At 37.8% G+C, this 20,431-nt stretch overlaps 1 protein-coding gene across 1 annotated transcript in view; it reads right to left on the reverse strand.

Annotated features, from left to right (window-relative positions):
* The window catches only part of Mtmr6 (Myotubularin related protein 6), a 259,452-nt gene that overhangs the window by 94,085 nt on the left and 144,936 nt on the right, over positions 1–20,431 (reverse strand). The gene's annotated exons all lie outside the window — the stretch shown is intronic.

The following is a 20,431-nucleotide window of genomic DNA, read 5'->3' on the forward strand; positions in this document are numbered from 1 at the left end:
AAGTAGGGGATGGAAATCTTGTATTGGACCAGTTTTTTAAAGAATAAATGTAAGATACACAAAAGTAATAAACAAATGTTTGGCTTATTTTGATGAAACTTTAAACTTTCATTTTTCTTTCAATGTTTGAATTCAACATTTCAATGCTTTTTATTAAACACTATTACCTGTTTTTGCATTCATTGTTTCATGTTACAGGTAGTAAGAATATGTATATATATAAACTATACATAATGTTTTACACACAAAATACATAACAAATAAAAATATGAAACACGTGCTCTCAGGCAATAAAAAGGAGTATAAAATAGCAAGGTCTCTGTAGCAGAGTGGTCAGGAGCAGGAGTGCACGCTCTTTGAGTAGACTGGCGTTCAAGCCCCTGACTGCTAAATACGGTCAATCTGCCAACCTGCACTGGACCAGCATGGCAGATTATGGTCCATTTCCCTCAACATGAATTGTTGAGGAGACTTTCATCCTGCAGTGGGTTGATAATGGCTGCAGTTTGCCTTATAATATAGCAGCATGTGGGTTTTGTGCATGTAATGGACAACAAGGTGTCAAGTACATGTCAGGTGTATAGAATAAAGAGTTCTTCTTCTAAATATATGAATAGCTTGAAACGTGTATTGTAGGATGGCACTTTATAACAACACAAGTTGTATTTATAAACAAAAAGGGATGCTATTCCAACAAAACAGTAGAATAAAAATAATAAACAAAATGATAAAGCACATTTAATTTTTTAAAAAATAATAAATTAAAATCCATAAATTTTTGTGCATTGTGATTACAGAAATAATCATAATGTATATTCAGTTTAATAATGAATATTCACTATGAATATGTTTAATATCATTTGAATATTTTATTAATAACTGGACATTTAGTTTATTACTGAACAGTAGTAAATTTAAAATATATGATATATTAATAAAATATTTATTTTAACATTATGGTTAAAAATTAAAAATAAAACACATGACCATAGTGATATGGGTAACTATTTACATAACTGTAAGACATATTAATAGCAAGTATGGTCATAGCACATTCCATTTTACTGCATGTTTTAATAATCCTCAAACACCGTGTTTTAATGCTATTACCACGAATCTTTTTTGAAATGTTTAAGTGCCAATAAGGTAAATATATTCTTCTAAAGTTGGGTGTCTCCCTTCTGGCAAAAAAATTTATAACTAATATACAATAAACCTTTGATTTAGGCATCAACTTAATGGATTCTGAAAAAAATAGACAGAGTCTACTGAAACAGGGTTTTCATCTGCATGGGACTCAATAATATAACACTTTTTCACAACCTTCGCAACTATATATTTTTTATTCTGGGTTTAACGGACAACCAACTTTAATGGATAGGGCTTACCTCTGCATAGTCAGTTAAAGAGAGGTTTACTGTATTCCTATCAATCTTTCAGTAAAATTATATCAACCTAAGAAGACCTCTGGTTACTATTGTTATGATCAATTCTGAGAGGTACAGAGTTGCAATGTCCTCATTAAAATTAAGTTGGTTGACAGGGTACAAGATTTATTATTTTTTACTAGTGTTTGTTCATTTATTATTTTATTTCTTATATTGTTCAGCTATATAATACTGATTACTAACCTAAGTTATATTCTATTTATGACCTAAGTAGAGTAGTTAATGATTGCCGCCAAACAGAGCTTCTTCAGAATGACCTAGATAGATTTCAGGGATGGTCAGAAAAATGGCAGCTATGCTTTAATCCAGCAAGGTGTAAGGTGCACCCGGGGAACAACAGTATGCCCAAAATAATTTATACACTTGGCGGAGTTGAACTAAAGCCAGTAGTGGAGGAAAGGGACTTGGGTATTACGATATGGTCAGATATGAAGTTCTCTGAGCATTGTAGACTGGTTGCAAGGAGGACGTGGTGTCCTATGAACAATCGCTAGTACAGATAAGAACATCATAATCCCATTAAATAAGGCTACTGTAAGACCACACTTGGAATACTGTGTTCAAGTGTGGTGACTGGACCAAAAGAAAGACATTGTTCTTCTTGAAAGGGCCCAAATCTCCTGGTGAGATTGGCAAAAGGGTGTCCATATGAGGAAACACTTCAAATATGTAGGCAGCAGAGCTTGGAAACTAGGAATCTTACAGGAGATTTGATTGAGGTGTTTAACGCTCTGGGACACATAAGCAAAATGAATAAGGACATAGTTTTCACACTTATAAATGATTCTAGAACAAGGGGCCAAAATTTCAAGTTACGGGGGGGGGGGGTTGTTTTGACTGGATTCAGTAAGTTTTATTTTAGCCAATTAGTTATAAATTACTGGAATAAGTTACCTACATGGGTGGTAGAGGCTGACAGTTTGGGGAAATTCAAAGGTCAGCTGGATAATTACCTAAGGGAGGAGGTTAAAACATAGGTTGACCATTTCCTTTTCTCTTATTATTTATTATTTATTATTATTTTTATTATTATTTTATTTTTCTTATTATTATTATTTTATTATTTTTTTATTTTTTTCTTCTTTTTATTATTTCTTTAATTTTCTTCTTATTATTATTTTTTTCATTTTCTTTTTCTTATTATTAATTTGTTTTTATTCTTAATATTTTTTTAATTATTTATTTTATTTTATTTTTTATATTTTTGGCTAGTACAGTTAGTATTAGTAAAAGTATTAGTGGTATTAGTAGTATAATTAGTATTAGTAATAGCCACGTGGTACAAGGAAGTTACTACACAGTTATAAGACCTCCCACTATTCAACCATCATGCTGACGTCATGCGGCCATCATGTAATTCACAGCGCCCAACTATGCGATAGCTGCGTAATTTGGTCCTAGAGGTTTCACAGACGTTCTCTCAGATATGCCAGACAAGATGTACTTGCTACCTGGGAGTCTAAAACGCTGATGGAACTAATATTCAGGTGACACTCAAGTCAAGTGGACCAAATTTCGGCGAAGTCCGGACGGTCTGTGACAGCCAAATCCTCTGCTTGCACCTTCATGATGGTGGGACTGTTAGTAATCCTGGGTATAACCTCCATGCACAAGTACATGGTTGGTGACCACCCAGGTGTGAACCAACATAAGCAAGGGTCGAGGTGTGGCACTCACACCACATGGAGGAATGCCACCCCCTCTATGTTACCAGTCAGTACTAGGTGGTAGATGACTCTCATCAACCGATGAAATACCACCACTTTGCTTATTGGAGGCTTGAAGTGGTGGAACCCATGTTTAGTCTCTAGAGCTAAGTTCCGGTCAACCCTTCCCTATCTCTTCCATCATGCAGTATGATTGATGACTTTTGAGGTTATGATGAATGTCCAATATTCCTTACATTTCGAGGGTACAGCTCTAAAACGGTGTTCGCAGGGCGGCCGCTAGTTAGTACACCGGACCGAACCTATTGGTAACTCTCTAGGAGGATTCTGGATCAGCTAGTGTATAATCTTGCTACCTCTACTCTGCCAAATAGTGACTGGAGGGAGTCCGAGTAGTGTGTATGCGGAGAGCATTTCCGAGGCCACGTTACATCAAGAATCTGGGTATATTCTTACCACGTGTACGCCCTATCCAAAAATTTCCTTACTTCATACAGCATGTCCCACCCACTTTTTCTTACTATTGAATACACCATGAATTGTCAAACTAATAAAGCAAGCTTATCTGCGAAAAGATCTAAACCTCCCAAGCACTTCCTAATTCATTTCACAAATATATGTGGTCTCAGTTCTAATCTCAACGACGTCCATTTCCACTTGCAGTCTGCCAAACCCCATGTACTTTTTCTGACAGAATCTCAGTTATCGGTTGATTCAACTACTGCTCATCTCAGATGCCCAAATTATTCGCTGTATGATTCCTTTCGTCTCAGAGGTGGTACTTGTGCATATTTCCATTCTGATATTTCTTGTCAGAGACTTGGCAATTTGGTATCTCCTCTCTTTGATCTTCTATGGCTTAAAATCTTTCTACCTCATTGTGTCAAATTCATCTGTTGTCTCTACTGTTCTCCCAACTCCACTCTTTGACTTCCTCTCTTTGCAACTTGACTTTCTCCAGTCCGACTTTCCTAACAGTGAGGTAATTTTCTTTGGTGATTTTAATGTTCACAACTCCAGCTGGCTTCCGTTTTCTAGTCACACCGACCCAGCAGGTCGAGATGCTGAGGCTTTTGCAATTACTAATAACCTAGCACAGACTGTTCATTTACTACAAGAATACCGGACAGTCCTAATCATACAGCCAATACGCTTGATCTTTTTCTCACAAACAACCCTTCTAAGTACATGGTCGAAGTGAGAGGTCCTTTAGGCACTTCAGATCAAAACTTGGTGATTGTCTCTTCTCCAATGGAACCTTTATCTCATGGCTATTCCCAACCTCGTGTTGTTTGGCATTACAAGATTGCAAAATGGGATGACCTGCGAGACTTCTTTTCTTCTCTTCCTTGGTCGGATTACTGTTTCAAAACTTCTGATGTCAACGTTTGCTCAGATCATGTCAGTGAAATTATTCTTGCAGGAATGGAATCTTTTATCCCACACTCCACTTTAAAATCTTGTCCTTTATCTAAACCTTGGTTTTCCAATAAATGTGCTAAGGCTGTTCAAGAGAAGAATGTTGCATATCGTAATTGGCTTGTTTCTAATTCTTCAGTTTCATTTTCTGACTACACCAAAGCTCACAAAGCAGTTATTAATCAGTCAAAACTAGAGTTTCAACAGGCTAAAAGTAGAAAACTTGCTTCTTGCCCTAATGGTAGCCGAGCATTCTGCTCTTTTGCCAAAGCTATTGGCCGCAACTTTTGCCCATCTCTGCTCCCACCTCTGTCCAAACCAGATGGTTCTGTTGTCACTTCAGCCAAGGATAAAGCTGACCTGTTAGCATCCCATTTTTCTTCCAGCTCATGTATTAATGATCTTGGTAAAACACCTCCCACCATTCCCAACACGCTCCATTCAATGCCTCCTGTGGTCTTCCGTCAAAAGGATATCAGAAGGATTTTGATGAATCTTGATACTAAGAAAGCTCCAGGTCCTGATGGTATTTCTCCAGTTGTTCTCAAAACCTGTGCTCTTGAACTTACTCCTATTCTTTGCCGCCTTTTTTCACTTTCTTATTCCAAAGATGTTTTTCCTTCTGCTTGGAAATTTGCTCATATCCAGCAAGTTCATAAAAAGAGTGACAAATCCCTCCCATCCAATTATCGTCCTATTGCAATTACTTCTACTGTTTCTAAAGTAATGGAAAAATCAATTAACCGCCAACTCTTAAACTACATAGAAACCTTCCGTCTGATCAACGATCGCCAGTATGGATTCCATCAGTGTCGATCCACTGGTGATATTCTGGCTTATGTTACCCATTTATGGACTAATTCAATGGAAAGGTTCGGTGAAACACAAGTAGTTGCTCTTGACATCTCAAAAGCTTTTGATCGTGTTTGGCATAAAGGTCTTCCAAACGAGCTTCAATCTTATGGTTTGCCAACTGTTTTTAGTAATTGGTTATCCAGTTTTCTCTCTGATCGGCTCACTGAGGGTGATGGTAGATGGCTCTGTCTTCTAACTTCTCCACTAATGTCGGTGTCCCCAAAGGTACAGTTCTTTCCCCCCACTCTTTTCCTCTTGTATATTAATGACTTTCTTCCATTAACTGGAAATCCTATCCATAGTTTTGCCGATGATAGTACATTGCATTCCACTTTCCATTTTGAGAAACCTTGTCCTGATCAATCAGCTTCAACTTCTCGAAAATCTGCTACCAATTCCTTAAATGCCGATCTTCAGGTTCTCCAGTGGGGCAAAGACAACTTAGTTGATTTCAACCCTTCTAAAACTCAGTCTTGTCTTATATCTCGCAAAAAGGATTCTTCTGCTCCTATGCTTATCTTTAGTGACACTCCAATTTTTAGGCAAAATGATATATCTCTTTTGGGAATTACCCTGACTTCTAATCTCTCTTGGCACAAGCACATTATAAATATTGCTTCCTCTGCATCTAAAAAACTTGGTTTTCTCTTTCGCTCTAGGCATTACTTTTCTTCCAAACAGCTGCTCACTCTGTATAAATCGCAAATCCACCCTGCCATGGAATATTGTTCCCACATCTGGAGTGGTGCCCCCAAAACCTCTCTCAGGCTTCTTGATTCCGTTCAGAAGAGGGCATTTAGGTTAATTAATGATTCATTTCTAACAGAGTCTCTCCACTCGCTGTCCCATAGATGTACTGTTTTTGCTGCATGCCTCTTCTACAGATACTTCCATGGGCACTGTTCTTCTGAATTGGCTTCTATAATTCCCGCTCTCTTTCTTTCAAAACAGTCCGAACACATGCCGCCACCAGCCAACACCATTTACTGTCCAACTTCAAACCCACAGAACCAACTTTTCATCTTCCTCATTTATTCATTCAACTGCCGTTTTCTGGAACAACCTTCCTTCATACGTATTTCCTGAAAATTACAATCTACAGAAATTCCAGTCCAATGTCAACAAATATCTTCTTTCGTCTTCTCAACCTCCAACCCAAGCATGGTACAAAGTACTATAGGTTCTAATACCTCTCGTGTTTGGGGTTCAAATAAAAAAAAAAAAAAAAATTGCAGATTACAGAAAATATTGTCATGTGCTTTATGTTGAAATATTAGATGCCAGTCGGTTGACGGCATCGATATGTTGGTTGAATTCTGCGATTCATTGAGATGTTGTTCTAATATGTTGAAATGTTAGATGCCAGTTGGTTGACGGCATCAGTATGTTGGTTGAATTCTGCGATTCACTGAGTCTACTCAGATCCACTTTTGTTATTCAAATCTTTCGGACACTTTCTGAGTTGACTTAGCGTATCGACTCACTCACTCTCCAGCCATCTCTATGGCAAGCTGAGTACAGTAAACCTGCTATCGCGGGGGGTTACATTCCTGAGAAATGGCACGAATACCGAAAATGAGAATACTGAGTTATGATGCCCATAGTAATAAAAGAGTTCCGTTCCAAAGTATGAAATATATAAGAAAAGCTAGTATAAAATTTTGTCTATGTATGTATTTTATGCACCAACATAATATTATAGTGAAATAAAAGCATAAGGTATTGAAATTAATATAAGAAACAATTTAATATTAAAAGTAACATTTATTAAAAATTTCAAACAAATCTTTCAAAAACAAATCTTTTCAAAAATCTTTCAAAATCTTTCAAATCTTCCAAAACAACCCCAGTTTTGTCTGCATCGAACACCTGTTCGGGAACATATCCTTTGTCCATAATTAATTTTTTTAATTCAGTCGGGAAACTTTCTGCAGCCATGAAATCTGCTGATGCAGACTGTCCTACAAGTTTCACATTGTGAAGGCCATCAATTTTTAAACCTTTCAAATTAGCCTTTGCTAGCTAAAAAAACGTATCCTGCCAATGTTATCACCCGTTTCGCTATAAAGTGTTGATAAAGGTGTTTTGCCATTTCACGAATTATGAGTGAACTTAATGGGATTTTATTTTGCGTTCGGTCTTCTATTCACAGATTTAAAGCTTATTCCATTTTTTCTAATTTAACATCACAAGTTACAGAGCAAATTTTTGAGGCAATTAGCATGTTTTCATGGACACTACGGCGGAATTTTTCTTCCGATTTCTTGATTGATCATACTGTTGACTCACTGATTTTATAATGTTTTGCCACTGAAGCACACTTTCACCATTAGAAATTTGTCCAATAATAACTCAATTTTACTCACTAACGTCACCACCTTCTTTGATCTTTTCACAATTCCCATGTTATTTGTAGCCATATTTTCGTAGCGGTTAGAAAAGAACTTGTACACAATAAAGGCACTTTCTTTTAACCGTTAACACACCCGAAAAAGTCTGTTTACACTAACACACTGCAAAATGGTAGATTTTTCAATTTCGTAAGCATATCAATGAAAAGCAAACAACGAAACCTTCCATGACAAGTGCATAACACATACTGAACAAGGATTAACGGGAAGCATCTATGCTCACGATTGTGTCACCCACCCACTGAGAAACCAGGAAAGATGATTTTAGCCATGCCCATATTTTTTATGGCAGAAAATGTTCACGGCAATTTAAAATTCACATTTTTTTAGGTTTCATTTTATATTAGCATTAGCAGAGGCATTTGATGCAAGAAAGCAAGCTTATGCAGCATCAGCCAAAAAAAAAAAAAAAAAAAAACCCACTTCCACTTCACCCCTCTGTTCGTTCAAAATACCTGTCCAGCTGAGCCTTAAACTTATTTAGGTTATCAACCTCCACCACAAGGGATGGCAGTCTGTTCCACCAACCAACCAACCACCTGCTGGCTAAAGGCAAATTTCCGCACGTCTATCCTACATCTGTCTTTCCTCAATTTGAATTTATGCCCTCTCAGGTGATTTTTCTGAGCTAGAGGAAGAATCCCATCAGCATTGAGCATGCTTAAACCATTCAAGGCTTTATACACCTCTATCAGATCACCTCGCTGGTGCCTAGTCTCCAGACACTGTAATTTGCAAAACTTAAGCCTTTCTTCGTAAGAGCACCCCTTTGTTCCATTCACTAATCTTGTTGCCCTTCTCTGTACTCGTTCCAGCAGCTCTACATCCTTCTTGAAATGAGGCCTCCAGACCTGTATACAGTACTCTAGGTGTGGCCTGACCATTGCCTTATACAATGGAATAATCACCTCCTTATTCCTGCTGGAAAAATTCCTGTATATCATTGACAATACTCCATGAGCTACTCTTGCAGCCCGTCTGCACTGCTCAGAGAACTTCATATCTGCCTGCACAATCACCCCCAAGTCCCTTTCATTCTCTACCACTGTCAGTGTAGTACCACAGAGTTGATACGTTGCTCTGGTGTTGCTTTTTCCCATGTGTAGTACTTTACATTTGTCAATGTTAAACTTCATTTGCCACCTCTCAGCCCATCTGCTCAACCTTTCCAGATCCTGTTGCAGCAGCATAGTGTCAGTAGTGTCCTTGACAACCCTGCCAACCTTTGTATCATCTGCAAACTTGGACATTAAGCTTGATATACCATCATCAATATCATTTATAAATACAGAAAACAATAATGGACCCAACACTGAGCCCTGAGGGACTCCACTAATAACATTAGTCCACGATGAGCAGTGTCCATTGATTACCACTCTCTGTCTTCTCCCCCTCAACCACCCCTTTATCCATAGCAGCAATTTGCCTCCAATGTCACACTGCTCCAATTTGTGTAGCAGTCTTCCATGTGCAACAGTATCAAAAGCCTTTCTAAGATCCAAGTATATAATATCAAAGTTATTCCCTGCATCCAGTTCTTTTGTGACTGCATCATAGTATCCAATCAAGTTGGTCAGGCAAGACTTCCCCTTAACAAAACCATGCTGTGTCTGAGCTATAACTGAAGTCTTGTCTAAATGATCCTGCAGTGCTTCTTTAACCAGTGCCTCCATTAATTTTCCTGGAACAGAAGTTAAGCTCACAGGTCAATAATTACTTGTGTCAGCCTTTGATCCTCCTTTGTGAATTGGGGTCACATTTGCACATTTCCAGTCTATGGGTACCTCCCCTGAGTCCAAGGAAGCTCTCATAATTATGGCTAAGGGTTTGCTTACTTCCTTTGCTGCTTCCTTTAATATAACTGGATTGATCCCATCCACCCCGGGTGCCTTTCTTGTGTTTATCTTCAACAGTTTCTCCTCCACTTTACTCCCAGTTATTTCAAGATTCTGTAGCTTACTGCTAGAGTTTAATACACCTCTGGCATTCCCCTTGCTGAATAACTCCTCATGTGTGAATGTCGATGCAAAATATTCATTTAGTTTGTTAGCTACCTGAGCAGGATCATCAACAGTTGACCCATCAATATCAAGTGGACCAATCTGATTCATCCCCTTCCTTCTAGAGTTTACATAAGTAAAGAACTCTTTGCTGTTTTTCTCTGCATCCCTTGCCAAGGATTTCTCGTAATCTGCCTTCGCCTGCCTAACCTCCTTTGTAACTTGGTTGCATATCAACTTGTATCTATCATAGGCTTCTGTGTCATGTGTTAATTTGTAAGTATCCCATGCATTTTTCTTCTCTGGCATATGCCTCATTAGTTCATCTGACATCCATTTTGGCCTAAACCTTGAACAATATTTCTTAGTTGGTATGTAAAGCCTAGTAGCTTCCAAGATAAGTTCTTTGAATGCTTCCCATTTTGAATTTGCTGTTGGTAACATCATCAGTTGGTCCCACTGTATAGAATTTAAATACTGTCTCAGTCCATCGTAGTCGCCTTTACGGAAGCAATAACCCTTCCCTTTACCCCTAATGGTAGTTACCTCTTTCAGTAAATCCCACTTCAGCACACTGTGATCACTGCCACCTAGTGGTTCATTTATCTGCAGATTCTTAATGCATGAAGAATCACTGCTGATAATCAAATCAAGAGTATTACTCCCTCTAGTTGCCTCCCGAACATGCTGATGTAGAAAACAATCATCCAATAAATCCACAAAAGCCCTGCTAGTGTGTGAGTAACCAGCCCCCAAATTCCAGTCAATATCTGGGAAATTAAAATCTCCCATTATAAGACTCTCTGATTTACTGGCCCACTCTATTTCCCTGTACAGTTCCTTATTATACTCATCAGAGTCATTAGGCCTATAGCACACTCCTACTCTCAATTTTGATCTCCCAATGCTTATGTCACACCAAACTGACTCAACACTGCACTGTCCAGCGATGTCGACTGGCTTCACTTCCTTGGTTTTTATGTGTTTCTTAACTAATAGCATAACCCCTCCCCCCTTCATATCCTGTCTATCCTTTCTGTAGACGTTGTACTCCCCAAATTGCATTTCTGAATCCCTTATATCTGTGTGACACCACGTCTCTGATATCCCAACAATATCTGCCTTTGATGTTTTGAGCAATACCTCAAATTCATCAAATTTATTTACTAAACTCCTAGCATTGGTGTACACGCAAGTATACCTGCACCTGTTTCTATTCTTAGCTACCCTAACACAACCCATGTGTTTACTTGTACCGCAATGGCTCCCAGCAGTCTCTGAAATACCATGCATCTTGTTTTTCAGGCTTCTGCTCATTCTAATAGAAGCAGTGCAAGAATCTCTTTCACCTCTGCCAGTGGCTACTGTCAATCTATTGGTCTTTGTCTCCTCCCAAGCTAGCAGTTTTCCGACCCACCTAACACTGCCTCGATAGCATCAGCAAATATTCTTGCACCCTTTCTATTTAAGTGTGTCCCATCCCTGTAGAAGCAATCTCTCCTGTTAACAAGTACAGTCCAGGCTGAAAAAAATTCTACCCCTTGAGCCTTGCACAATCTTTCCAGGGCCGAATTGATCGACAAGGCTCTCATCATATACTCCCTCCTATCGTGTCTGGGCAGAATTGCAGACACTTTCAAATTCAACCCTAATTCTCGGCTTTTGTTTAACAGTGACCTGTACTTGTTAAGTAATTCTGCCGATCTCCTACTCTTAATATCGTTAGTGCCAACGTGTACAACTATATCACCTTTTGTGCCCTTAAAAGATGATATTCGCTGTACAACGTCATCAACCTTTGCCCCTGGCAGACATACCCTGGTCCTGTTCCACCTATCTTTTTTACAAAGCATGTTCCCCGTTTCCCTGACAATAGAGTCACCAACAACTACTAGTTCCTTCGGGACCAGCGCATTCTGCCTTGGGGGTTGTCTCTGTGTCACGCGATGCCCAAGTGCAAGCTCTGGCGTTGATGTGGGCAGCTGAGAGCTTGATGGGCCCCTCAATTTAGTTTCTTCGAGGGCATCCACCCTGTCCTTCAAGCTCTCATATAGGCCCACAAGAACGCCGAGTTGTTGCCTGATATCGATACACTCCTTGCATCGCGCACACACAAAGACATCCCCCTTGGCAGTATCATGTCCCGTACCCGATTGCTCTGCAAACATCAAGCAAACAGTGCATTTTATAAGGCTGTGAGTCAGAGGACAACTGCCCCCCTCAGTTCTGCTCTGAGCCACAGCGCTTCCATTAGCTTGAGCCTTTTGCTTTGCTGCTCTGGTCTGAGTCATGATTCTATTAATTTATTAATTAATTATGTTATGTTATTAATTATGTTAAATATAATTAATTATATTACGTTTGTAATCTAAGTCGTTATATGTATTTATTTAAACGTACAATTTAACTGCTAACGAAGTTCAACTAACGCTATCTAGTACGGCATACAACTATCGTATCACAATGGCGGGAAAATTACGAACGGTACCGGAGTTGAAACACGTGGAAACCTTTACCGATACTTTTATGCAATTACAAGGCTGAGTAAAGAATAATTACACCAAGTTAATCAGAAAATCACAAAATAATGTTATACTACTAAATTTAAATCAAAAGTTTTAGAAAAACAATAATTTCAAATCAATAAATAAGAAAAATCCACTTAGCGGCTTGGAACACGACCGTCTCTAGTAGAATAATTATTCTGTAGAATGAATCAGAGCTGTAATACTCAATATGTTCTACGTTGATAATAATATTAGTAAAATAATAAGAGAAGGAGTTGATAATAAAATATTATTATCAATGTAGAACATATTGAGTATTACAGCTCTGATTCATACTATCTAGAGGTAAACTCCTCTTATTATTTTACTAATATATTATTCTGTGAACTGTTAGATGTGTTGTTTGTCTTGGTCTCTGTACAGGAGCACAAATATAATAATACAATGGATTCCGGTTATTTTGGCCACCGGTTAATCGGGGCAAATCTAAAACAGAAAACAATCGAGAAAATAGCCAGGGTTTACTTCGCTTAATTGGGACAGCACGCCGTTTAATCGGGGCAGGAGACTGCAGCACTGGAGATTACCCTACGATTGTCTCAGGCGGTACCACATGGTTCGGTCAAAATTCTGGAGGTCACAACCATAAAACAATAAAAACAATTAGCAGTCACCTGTTTATTGGGCTTTTCTGTTAGTGAAATTTATCATAAGCAGACAGTAAACTCGATCTTACTGAATCTGCGATAATATCAACAGCTGGAATTCTGTGGGTTATTATGGTGAAATGTGTTTACACTTCCATGGAATCTTCAATCATATAAAAAAATTAATTTCCAGATCTCTTCATTCCTATTTTTAAAGCTTTGTAACTCGTTACTCTGTTCTCACTTGTGCATATTATGATACTTGCAATTTGTGTGTGCCGTGTTCTTTGTTATTGATTGCTTATCTTTTTACTGTTTTAAATTTTAACCCCCACCCAAAAATGTCAGTGAACAGAAATAGAAATATCAACTAGTTCGTATGTACATATTACAGTACGTATTTATTATTCCGATTATCACGTATATTCTTCTGATTTTCACGTATATTCTTCTGATTTTCACGTATCATTTAATTTTTTAATCGGTAAGGTAATAAAGGGTAAATTTGTGCTTAATATATCTTTGCTTAATATTCCTCCTATTTCGCTAATTAGAATCACTGTTTAATAGAATTAAAATTCAATTCACAAACGTGATCACAATGACCGGCGCTTACTGCACATCGTATAGTGAACGGTACTTTACTATGTTGAGTTCGTCGTAATGTGATTTGATTGTACAGTGAACCAATTGTAAAAAAAAAAAGGGGGGGGGGGTACATTGTATTTTTAACTATTTACGTGAAACTTCGGATAATTGGGACAGCCGCTTAATCAGGCCAAAATGCACTAGTCCCGATGTGTCCCAAATAACCGGAATGGACTGTATATATTACAATAAAATATAAAACAAAAAAAAATCCATAATGAGTAAGAAGTTAAATCAGAAAACATTTACATTTAACATTTAGATTTAAACATTTTTCATTATTATTTTTTTACATCAAATTCTAATAAAATTGCTTTTTTAAATTTGTTATTAAAACATTCTACTTTTTAAATAAAAAATACCTTATTCGTAAAATTTAGTGTGTTTATGTATATGCATTAGAATTTTCATTTTTCAGTTAAAAAATATAATACTAGCCAATATTAAATTTTTTCAATGTCAAATTTAATAGTAATGCTTAATTTAGCGGTACTCGCCTTAGTATAATCTGCAATTGATGCCTGGGATAGGAAATTAAATAAATTGAGGTTGGGGTAATGAATTGAAAACCGGAATTAAAATAAGCTCAAGGAAGAAGGAGTGCACAACTTCGTCCTTGGTTGTCATTGATGAAATGGTTGATAAATTAATTAAGGAATTTAAAATTCCTTGGCTTATCCAGTTCAAACTTTTAAATTCCTTAATTAATTTATCAACCATTTCATCAATGACAACCAAGGACGAAGTTGTGCACTCCTACTTCCTTGAGCTTATTTTAATTCCTGTTTTTAATTCATTACCCCAACCTCAATTTATTTAATTTCCTATCCCAAGCATCAACTGCAGATTATACTAAAGTGAGTACTGCTAAATTAAGCATTCCTATTAAATTTGAGTCAAATCAATTCAGTACCTTAACAAATTTCTATAATTATTTGATTTTTTCAGTGTTTGTTGCACAAATTATCATTAAATCAATATAATGTTAAATTATGCAATTAACTTTTGCTCTGGATTGTTTAAGTGACATTTATAAATAACAGAAAATTTTATAATATTGCGAAGTATTACACTTCATAATAAGGCTACTTCATAATGCCACCTGGCTGGCAAAATTTTATGGGGAGAACGCTGTAAATCTATGTAATGTTGGGTTTGTTTGTTTGTTATTTGGTTTTTAGGAGCATCAGCAACTAAGGCCATATAACTAAGGCGGTGGTCATTCCCTTGACCTTTCCACATCCTCCGTATTTGGTGGTGACGGGCTCGAACCCTGGTCTAATCAAGAAGCATGTGCTATGCACTGCTGCTCCTTCCCACCTGGCTACGGAGGCGCCTGTGTAATGTTGGGTGAATGAGAATGTAAACTAATTGTCTTAAATGGTGAATGAGAATGTGAACTAATTGTCTGAACATGATAAAAAAAAAAAAAATTATTATAAACTTAAATAATAAGGCAGGTTAAGATGTTTCAATAAGTGCTATGAATGAAAAGTCATTTTATAAACTATGTGATGATCGAATGGATGTTTTGAACTGCATTTATATATATATATAAATGCATGATGAGTATCAAATATTATATTGTTTATATACAAGGGGGAACTGTCTGGTCTGGAAAGTTTTCTGTGTTTATGTTTGGATGACAGGTGAGTACATGGCACTTGCATATACATGGAGTGTGTATGTTTCTTCTGACAGCCAATGACTATCGCAGAGGGCAACCAACTTAAGACCCGCCGTTGCTGATTCCACACTGTCCCGCACCCCCTGGTGGCTTACAGCATAGCATTTGATGACACTGACTGCAGCTGGTCTGGCTAGTGTGGGATTTAAATAATGTACCAATAACCATAGTGGTGATCTCCCTCTCTCCACCCCACCACAATGGGTCCCCTGCCCCGTGACTTTGTTTCCCCTATGCCCATGGCCTTGGCTAACCCACCACCACCACCTCCCAACTGAAACCTTTTGCTTGGTCGACCTTACAACATGTCTTTCTCTGCTCTAAATAGCCACCCTCCCTGTAGGGTGTCCTTATGTCCCTTTAACTTCCTATTTTCTTTACCTTCAATTCAAACTATCACCCCTATGCTCCTCCTTTAATAAAAACATCCAGATTTTTTTTTCATAGCTACACAATAAACACACACTGTCTGGCCTTTACAGAATTGGTATTGTGTCACAATGTTTACAAACATGGAGTTAGGGGTGGCCGCTGGAGCCACTTGACAAAGCAACACTATACATTATACGTACAAGTTCTCCCACACAGCATACATAGATCTCATTTCAACCTTATAAATTTTGCTGGCACTAAAAAATTATTACGATTCTTTTCACACTTACTATATATTAATCAACTTCTACCTTTCTATATCTCTGTATACATTAAAAAAGTTTTTTTCCTAGTGATATTTATTCGAGCCAATGGGAGAAGAGGGCGAGGCAATTACATCACTACAAATGCAATTACTGTAATTACTGAAAACTGCCTCCATAACATTCACCAACCTTGTGCATGTGCTTCACTGTCTAACATTTGAAGTTCCATTGTAACATTTTTTGTATAATAATGAATATTGTATATTAATGAATATTGTATATTTGTAAATAGTTTAGTATTTTGTAAATAGTTTAAATATTTGTATAGTTTATAAATATTTCAGTTAAATATTTTAGTCCTGCTCTTTTGGATGAAAAAATATTCCTCATGCATTATGGAACCCGAAGCAAAAGGCCTTTGGCTAAAATCTATTATTTGGGTACCACTTGTGTACGTGGTCGTAGAACAGAGTGATTGAAGCAGCAAGTGGAGGGAATAAACACTCTAAGCATGTCGGCCTAGGAGGAAAGGGAGCAGGGCTAAGCAGTGAGTATCACCTGACTATCACTGCCTCCTTCCTGACTTTTAGTCAAAGTATGGAGTGGTACCCCAAAATCTGAATTTTTACCAAGCCTTTTCCTAAGTGACCTATGTAAATGCAGATAAATAATTACAGTGATATTTATTTGACCTTGAGAATGCCACACACCAGAAATAAACAGATAAATAATTGCATAGGTCATTTCTTGATTAAATATCGATCAGTGCATTCTGACAGGTGTGTCTTTTATGTAGAAAAGATTTAACTTACTCTGTCATACCTCTACATATTACGTAGAAAAGTGGGCAAGGGAGGTTGGCGAGCAAAGCAAGCAGGATGCAGTGCCCTAGTAGATATATTAATTAACAATAATGTGAGGTTTAATTAAAACACTATGGCATTAGTGAACACTAGCAGTTTCTTTTATATATATAAATATATATGCTATATTTTTACCTCTGCAATGTTCAGTGTGCGTGTGTGTGTGCATGCGTGTGTAATTCATTGAATATATAGTGGAGAATATCTGCAAGAAGTAATTAAATGTGAAGTAATAACACATACAAAATAATATCTTCGTACTTATTACATACTATAATATATAACCTCATAAAATAGGTCGAAATTTACCCATAGCAAAATCAATGGAGGCTAGCATTATACTGCTGAGGCCTCTTAAACATCAGCCATATAGTGTGTTAGCCTCCACTGATTTTACTAATATATAAGCAATATACAAGAACCATTGAAATACTAATGATTCCAAATTGTTTTCCCCACCCACATAATGGTGTGTCAGGTGAAATTTTAAATATTAGCATTAGTAGAGGCATACGATGCAAGAAAGCGAGCTTATGCAGCATCAGCCAGAAAGGAAAAAAAATATATTCTCCCATTTCACCCATCCATTCATCCAAATTCCTGTCCAGCTCAGACTTAAATTTATTTAGGCTATTAGCTTCCACAACAAAAGATGGAAGCCTGTTCCACCAATCAACTACCCACTGGCTAAAGGCAAATATCCGCACATCTATTCTACAATTATCTTATCCAATTTTGAAACTGTGGCCCTCAGATTCTCAGTCTCAGCAAGAGGGAATCCCATCAGCATTCAGCTTGCTCAACCCATTCAAGGCCTTATACACCTCAATCAGATCACCTCACAGGTGCCTACTCTCCAAGCGCTGCAATTTGCAAAACTTAAGCCTTTCTTGGTAAGAGCACCTCTTTGTTCCCCTCACCAATCTTGTTGCCCTTCTTTGTGCTTGTTCTAGCAACTCTACATCCTTTCTAAAATGAGGTCTCCAGATCTGTACACAGTACTCTAGGTGTGGCCTGACCATTACCTTGTATAACGGGATAATCACCTCCCTGTCCCTGCTAGCAAAATTCATATATATCACTGACAAGACTCCATGACCTGCCCTGGCAGCCCATCTGCACTGCTCAGCGAACTTCATATTTGACTGCACAATTACCCAAAGGTCTTTTTCACTTTCCACCTCCCTCAGTGTAGGACCACATGGCTGGTACGTTTCTCTTTGGTTATTGCTACCCACATGCAGTACTTTGCATTTGTCAATGTTAAACTTCAGTTGCCACTTCTCAGCCCATTTTTCCAACTTATCTAGATACAGATAGAGTAGCATACTGTCTTTACTGTCGTTAACAACACTACCAACCTTTGTATTATCTGAAAACTTGGGCATTACACCTGATATACCTTCATCAATATCATTGATAAATATACCAAAAACAATGGGCCCAAACCCTGGAAAACTCAACTAATAACATTTTTCCACAAAGAGCAGTGTCCATTGATTAACACTCTCTGTCTTCTCGCGCTCAACCATCAAAACCATCCCTTTATCCATTGTAGCAACTTACCCTTAATGGCACTTACCCTAAATACCTCTCCAATTTGTACAGCAGCCTTCCATGTGCAACGGTATGAAAGGCTTTCCTGAAATCCAAGTATAGGATATCAAAATTATTTTTGGCATTCAGTTCCTTTGTGATCATATCATAGTATCCAATCAAATTGGTCAGACAAGACCTCCCTTTAACAGACCCATGCTGTGTCTTAACTATTACTGCAGTCTTGTCTAGATAATTCTGCAATGCTTCTTTAACCAGTGATTCCATTTTTTTTCCCTGGAACACAAGTTAAACTAACAGGTCTGTAGTTACTTGTCAACTTTTGAAACCTCTTTGTGAATTGGTGATACGTTTGCACACCTCCAGTCAATGGGGACCTCCCCTTGAGTCCAAGGAAGCTCTCATAATTATGGCTAAGGGTTTGCTTACTTCCTTCGCTGCCTCCTTTAATATAACTAGATAGATCCTGTCCACCTCAGTTGCCTTCCTTATGTTTAACTTCAACAATTTCTCCTCCACTTTGCTCTCAGTTGTCACTTAGATAACTCCTCCACTTTGTTATCAGTTATCACTCAAAATCATTTAGCTTCCTGTTAGCGTTTGATAAACTACTGGCACTTCCCTCATTGAATAACTCCTCATGTGTGAATGGAGATGCAAAATACTCATTCAGTCTATCAGCTACTTGAGCATGATCATCAATAGTCAACCCACCTATGTTAAGTGGTCCAATCTGATTCATCCCTTTCCTTCTAGAGTTTACTTAAGTAAAGAACTCTTTGCTGTTTTTCTTTGCATCCTTTGCCAATGATTTCTCGTAATCTTCCTTCGCCAGCCTAACCTCCTTTGTGACTTGATTACAGACTATTTATACCTGCCATAGGCTTCTGTGTCACTTAATACTTTATATGCATCCCATACATTTTTCTTCTCTGCCATGAGCCTCATTAATTCATCTGACATCCGTTTAGGCCTAAAACTTGAACAGTATTTCTTAGTTGGAATGAAAAGCCTAGTATCCTCCAAAATTAAGTCCCTGAAGTCCCTGAATCCCATTTAGAATTCAACATTGGTAACATCATCAGTTGATCCCACTGTACGGAATTTAAAAACTGTCTGAGACCTCTGTAGTCACCTTTATGAAAGCAAAAGCCCTCCCCACATCAATATATTGTGATCACTGTCACCCAGTGGTTCCTTTATCTGCAAATTCTTAATGCATGAATAATCAGATCAAGATTATTACTCCCTCTGGTTGCCTCTCGAACATGTTGCTGTAGAAAACATGTCATCCAATAAATCCACAAAAGTCTTGCTAGCGTGAGAGTGACCAACCCACAAGTTCCAGTCAATATCTGAAAAAAGTTAAAATCCCCAATTATAAGACATTCTGATTTACTGGCCCACTCTATTTCTCTGCACAATTGCTCATTATATATTCATCAGATTCATTAGGCCTATAACACACACCTACTCTCATTTTTCCTTTTCCCAGTGCTTATTTTACACCAAACAGACTCAACACTGCACTGTCCACCAAAATCAATTGGATGCACTAACTTAGATTTTATGTGTTTCTTAACTAACAGCATAACCCCTCCTCCTCCTCCTCCCTTCCTGTTCTGTCTATCCTTCCTGTACACATTGTACTTCCCAAATTCCAATTCTGCACTGCTTATATCTGTGTGACACTATGTCTCTGATATTCCAACAATATCTGCCTTTGACGTCTTGGCAAGCTCATCAAATTTATTAACTATACTCCTAGCATTGGTGTACATGCAAGTATACCTGCACATGTTCCTACTCTTAGTTATCCTAACACAGCCCATGTATTTACTTGTTCCACTATGACCCCCAGCAGTCCTGGAAATCTCCATTACCTTGCTTTCCAGGCTGCTGCTTATTCTAATAGAAGCAGTGCAAGAATCACTTTTGTCTCTGCCTGCAGCCACTGTTAACCTTTTAGTCTGTGTATCCCCCCAAACTAGCATTTTTCGACCCACCTAACACTGCCTCGATAGTATCAGCAAATATTCTTGCATCCTTTCTATTTAAGTGTACCCCATCCCTGTAGAAGCAGT

Source organism: Mastigoproctus giganteus, chromosome 11, assembly GCF_048544385.1.
Source record: "Mastigoproctus giganteus isolate SK-2022 chromosome 11, ASM4854438v1, whole genome shotgun sequence".
In the NCBI taxonomy this organism is placed as follows: Eukaryota; Metazoa; Arthropoda; class Arachnida; order Uropygi; family Thelyphonidae; genus Mastigoproctus; species Mastigoproctus giganteus.